Consider the following 6,371-nt stretch of genomic DNA (forward strand, 5'->3'; position numbering starts at 1 on the left):
GTATCGATTTATTAAGTGGTGGGAAGATTACTAAATATTGTCTTATACAATTATAGCCAAGAAGGATTTCGAGGACGAAATCCAATTTAAATGGGAGAGAATTGTAACATCCAGTTTTTGTTATTTATTTTTACGAAGGGTATAAATTTTAGAATAATTATATTTATGCAATTTAAGAATCATTAGGGTTTTAATTTATAAATGTATTGGTAAGATGGTAGCCATCTTTTAGTCAAATAATTAAATAATTAAGTAAATGATGAAATAATAATAATAATATATGACGACGTTGCGTAAGAATGGAGCTCCTCCTCCTATTTGTTGATTCTCCTGCATCAGTCGGTCTATAAAGGATGATGGGAGTGTGTGTTGTATGCGACTAGAGATAGAGAGATAAAGAATTAAAGAGAGAAACACCATGGATGTTTCCATTGTATGGATGTATTAATGGAGGATCCAACATTATCGTTTCCCACATCCTCAGGTAGGTCAAGTATCAGGTGGTTCAATGGAGATGTAGCCACAACTTTCTAGGTTCGAGTTTCAGCTCGTGGTGTCAATGGTGTATCTAATCAATCTCGATTCCTGGCATCAGTTTATGTGTTCAAAAACAGAGTGCTGGTAGGAACATTCAAAATGGGTTGAGTTCCGGTGGTGATTAAGGTAGCCTTTAGTCAATGGATGTGCTCATGGTCGGCGCCAGGTCCATGTTGGTACTGCTACACCGTCATTGGGAGGTTGGGCTGTTGGTGGAGATGCGTCGTTGGGAAGTAACGACCTGCAACAGCAACGTGATTCTAGAAGGGAAAACATGTGTGAGGTCATGGTCGCTGGAAATAAGGATGAGACGGAGATGAACTCCGCTTGCTGTTTTGATATTCCCCGGCAAATCTTGGTCTTCTTCTAAACTTTTGATGAGACAGAGAAAAGAGATATGGAGAACGAAAAAGATTATAAGGTGTGAGTTAAATTTGTATAAGACGAAGCTGCGATCGGTGTGTGGAAAACCTTGGGTGTGGCTGTTACCGGTCTCAAGTAATAGAAGGATGGTTTGTTTGGGTGTTAGCTGTCGGACACCAGAAGCTAGGAGTCACCAGAGATGGAAGCTTCACCGGATAAGAAGACTTCGTCGGAGAGGTGGCGTCGCCGGCAACATTAGACTGGAAGCTGATGTACGACCAGATGTATGAGATTGAGGTACTCCTTGACCTAATGGACTATCCATTTATTGGGTTATGGGCTATACGTATGTTTTTCTTGTGGGCTTTACGAATTCAAATAAATGGAAGTGAGCCTTGTTAACTTGATTAATGTTGGGCCAATCCTATGACTTAAGTTATATTTTTTATAAATAAATAAATATCAACTATGGGATTTATTTTATGAGTCCTTTGGTTTATGGATTTTGGCTCATTACCACATTTTATAATAAAAGAGGGAATAATAGTATTTTAGGGCGTAGTATTAGCTAATACTTGAAATATAAGATAAGTCGATATTATTAATATGGTTGTAGGTGTCTAAGGAGTTGGAGATTCCTCTCAGCCACTTCGATAGTCTTAGTATATGTTTCGCTTCTTCAGGTGAGTTATTCTCACTATACTAAGGGGTCTAAGGCACCAAGATCGGCCCATTGGATTTGATATGCTAGTAGCTATTGATATGTTTGAGTTGGGTCAGTAATGTATGCCAGTTGATATGCTAGTAGGGTAGATCTGTAGGACTGCCTGTGATACGGACTGATTACCTGTATGTGTATTTATTTGTTACATGTCGACATGTTATGTGGGCTGGTTTGAGGTTGTACTGCTCCGTGCGGTAGCCAACAAACCCAAGAGTATTCCAGATATAAGCTAAGGGCCCGGTAGGCATTCCAGACTCATACTGAGGACTCGGGAGCATTCCAGATATGAGTTGAGGGCCCGGTAGGCATTCCAGACTCGTACTGAGGGCTCGATGACATTCCAGATACGAGTTGAGGACCCGGTAGGCATTCCAGACTCGTACTGAGGGCCCAGGGGTAGTCCATCTTGTAAAACTGTGGACCCAGTGCTTGCTGTTCTATTTTGATTGATATGATATGTTAATGTTGGTATTGTTATGTAGACTGTATGTGTATCGATATTTTGGGGTAACTCACTAAGCTTTCGGGCTTACAGTTTCAGTTTATTGTTTCAGGTACATCAGGGGATCGCGGCAAGGCAAATGTGTGATCGTACAGCTCCTCCTATTATGTTTATGTTTTTGGGAAAAACTCTGATAATTAATATTTTGAAAACAAAGTTGTAATGTTTTGATGAACTTGACATGTTTTATAAAGTTTAAATTGGTTTGATATTTTGGGTGTTACATTTGAAATTCGAAAAACACTTCTCAGGGTGATAAAAATTATGCAAGCACCTTGATGATTACATGCATTTTTCACAAAGGGGTGATGCTAGAGGCTATTTTGTTGTGAAGAATAATTGATGTCTAAGATACTATCTCAAGGATTCTTATGACAAAGATCCTAATGTCGAAGATCTATCTTATTGAAGTAGTGTACTCTATATCAAAGTGGTTATCATTTCGATATATGTTTTTATTATGTGCAACATCATCTTTTTTACTTAAATGTTGAAGTCTACACATATAATTTTGTGATCAGTTGATAACACTTGTATTGTTGCCTATATATAGTGATGTAGGTTAGAATAGCAGTAACTTTTACACACACACACACACTCATAACAAGTTATGTTATTAAAGCTATCACTTGTACTCGATCTACCTACGTGATTAATTTGAGCTTAAAAGAATTATTTACATCTCGTGTGTCACATATTTCTAAATGAATTGATTTGTTATTGATTTCATAACTCATCAAATTTAATCTTTAGAAGCCTCAAGCCATAAAAGTCATTTTTTAAAGTTTTTGACAAAAATATATTTAAAATGTTAAAACATGTAAATAAATACACAAAAGACATAAAAATATATATATTTAATATAAATATTAACATATAATAAGTCTAATAAAAATAAAATTCTTGTGATGCCAATGTCAAATCAAATTGATAAATGCTATAAATTTCATTAATCATATTAGGACATAATCTTATTCAACCGACTTGATATCCAAATTTTGTGATTAACAACTCCTTTTAAGTGCACAATAAATGAACAAATAATAAAAATAATTTTGTTTAACCGAGTCAATTCTCATCTATTTAATAATTATGTTGATTTTTTTATCATTATTATATGACTAGACGAATGCCCGTGCATTGCGTGGGATATAAAAAAATATTTTATATTAAAAATAAGTAAATCATTGTTATTAACAATTAAATAATAATTTCATAAAAAATATAAAAAATGATTTTTTAGTATTGTTATTATGTTGAACTATATTATAAGAGATAAAGTTGGAACTTGAAGTTGTTTTGCATATACAAAATTATATGATTAAAATAGAAAAAAAAATTAATTTTTAAAAATAAATAAATCGTTATTGTTATCTATTAAATAATAATTCCATATTAAATTAAAACGTTTGTATTAAATATTAGCATTATGTAGAAAATACGATAATAGAGATATCTTTTTATCTATCTTAAATTTTATCATTGTGTACAACATATGATAATAGAGACAACTTTTTATCTTAAATAGTAAAAAAAAATGTTTTGTATCATAAATATTACCATAATTATGTAGAACATATGATAATAGTGACGTCTTTTATAAGGTTAAAACTTTAAATTGTATTACATACAGGGTTGTAAAACTTGGCTAACATAACCAAATACTCGGCATGTTATTCAAACTCGGCCTCCAGTAGAAGCGAGTTTGCCTAACTCAGCCAGAAGACACTCGGATCCTTATTAAACTCGATCCAAATCTAAAAGATACGATCCAAAATCATTTTCGAAATTCTGAAATTTAATTGGTCACTTGTCGACAAAGACAATCTCACCAAAGAATACACTCAACGTCCTACAAAGTTATATGCAAGTAAGATCTCATGGCTTAGTCGCTTTAAAATATTTCACAATCTTTCCTATTTATAGAGGAGAATACATTCTCTTGTTTACTCTCACGATCAATGTGGGATGAAGACATTTTAATTAAAACCATTTCTTTATTTGCCAATAATTTCATTTTGTTAAATAAAATATTAAATAATAAAAATAAAACGTTATCCAGAAAATTTATTGTTCAATAGTTCCATTTTTCAGTAATCTCGTAAGTTGCTACAAAAATCAAGTTTTTATTGAATAACTTTTTGTTAAATCCTAAAATCATAAATTCACTTAGGTACTTAATATAGAAAGTTTGTTTATATATATTTTCATGATTCAAAATGTCATTATAAAATGAATTCATTTATAAAATATAATTGAGTATATATTTCGTGCTTTGAATAAAAGTGATTTTTCAAACAATTATAATTTTATGTTTAGGTAGATTTTTTTATATTTATACAACATTATGTAACTTATAATATTATTATAAACAATTTGAATAATCATGGGAGTTTTAAGTGTATGTGGTGAAAGGAAAATGTTTCATTTATCGGTCCAAATTGAACAAACTCGGACCGATTCAACTTAATATACCAAACTACATAACATTTTTTCTATTGAAACCCGGTTTGTATATATTTTGTGTTTTTGAATCAAATTTATTTTTCAAACAATTATAATTTTATGTTTAGGTAACTTATTTATAATATTATTAGAAACAATTTGAAAAATCATGGGAGTTTCAAATGTATGTGCTGAAAGGAAAATGCTTCTTTTATCAATCCAAATTGATCAAACTCATACCGATTCAACTCAATATACCAAACTACATAACGGTTTTTCAACTGAAACTCTGTTTGAACTTAAAAAAATCTTGTTCAAAACCATTTTCGGGATTCTAAAACTTAAATGGATAGTTGCCAATAAAGACAATCTCATCGAAGAATACCCTCAACATCCTAAAAAGGTAGGCATAAGGAAGTTCTCATGGTTTGGTCCTTTTGAAACATTTCACAACATTTCCTATTTATAGAAGAGGAAACGTTCTCTTGTTTACTCTCACCATCGATGTGGGATGAAGACATTGTAATAAAACACGCTTTCTTGTTAATAAAACATTATTCAACTTATTTAGTAAGACACCATTTCTCTTGTTTACCATTTCTTTATTGTTCAATAGTTCCATTTTTCTATAATCTAGTAAGTTGCTATCTAAAAAAGTAAGTTTTTATTGAATAACTTTTTGTTTAATTCTAAAATCATAAATTCAGTTAGGTACTTAATATAGAAAACTTGTTTATATGTATTTTCAAGATTCAAAAGTTCATTATAAAAAGAAGTCATTTATAAAATATAATCTGCGTATATATTTCGTGCTTTTGATCAAATCGAATTTTCAAACAATTATAATTTTATTTTTAGGTAGATGTTTTTTTATATTTATATAACATTATGTAACTTTTTTAAAATATCATTGGAAACAATTTGAAAAATCATGGGAGTTTTAAATGTATATAGTGAAAGGAAAATGCTTCTTTTATGGTCCAGATAGATCAAACTCGGACCGATTCAACTAAATATACCAAACTACATATTTTTTTTCTAGTGAAACCCGGTTTGTATATATTTCGTGCTTTTGAATCAAAGTGATTTTTCAAACAGTTATAATTTTAGGTTTAGGTAAATGCTTTTTTATATTTATATAAAATTATGTAACTTATTTATAATATTATTAGAAATAATTTGAAAAATCATGAGAGTTTCAAATGTTTGTTGTGAAAGGAAAATGATTCCTTTATCGGTCCAAATTGATCCAGCTCCAGTTCAACTCAATATACCCAACTACATAATTTTTTTTCTAACCGAAACACGGTTTAAACCTAAACAAATTCGGTTCAAAACCATTTTTGGAATTCTAAAAGTTAACTGGACACTTGCCAATATAGACAATCTCACCAAATAATACCTTCAAAATCCTACAAAGGTAGGCATGAGGAAGTTCTCATGGTTTGGTCCCTTTGAAACATTTCACAACCAGTCCTATTTATAAAGGAGAAAACATTCTCTTGTTTACTCTCACCATCAATGTGGGATGAAAACATTGTAATAAAACATTATTTAACTTATTTATAATATTATTGTAAAGAAATTGAAAAGTCATGAGAGTTTCAAATAATATGGTGAAATGAAGTTAAAAAAGAGGATTTCAAATGCATAAGATTCAAGAAAAAATTCTAGTTTTATAAGTATGTATGATATACTAATTTTATACTCCTTGGTGAACTGCCGGTTGATTTGAAATTTTATTTTATTTTTTCTTTTCTATTTGATGGATTTTTATAAATATATTTTTCCTTTTTCGTT

At 30.7% G+C, this 6,371-nt stretch overlaps 1 long non-coding RNA gene across 2 annotated transcripts; it reads left to right on the top strand.

Annotated features, from left to right (window-relative positions):
* The first annotated feature begins 319 nt into the window (after positions 1–319).
* LOC111881351 (uncharacterized) lies at positions 320–2,337 on the top strand. 2 transcript variants are annotated; one of them, XR_002846797.3, is made up of 3 exons: positions 320–1,197; positions 1,517–1,583; positions 2,179–2,337. It is a non-coding gene; the product is annotated as an uncharacterized LOC111881351 (long non-coding RNA). The 2 variants fall into 2 exon arrangements; XR_008224336.1 differs by lacking the exons at positions 320–1,197; positions 1,517–1,583 and adding an exon at positions 1,590–1,986.
* The last annotated feature ends 4,034 nt before the right edge of the window (positions 2,338–6,371 follow it).

The sequence above is a fragment of the Lactuca sativa genome, chromosome 5 (genome assembly GCF_002870075.4).
Source record: "Lactuca sativa cultivar Salinas chromosome 5, Lsat_Salinas_v11, whole genome shotgun sequence".
In the NCBI taxonomy this organism is placed as follows: domain Eukaryota; kingdom Viridiplantae; phylum Streptophyta; class Magnoliopsida; order Asterales; family Asteraceae; genus Lactuca; species Lactuca sativa.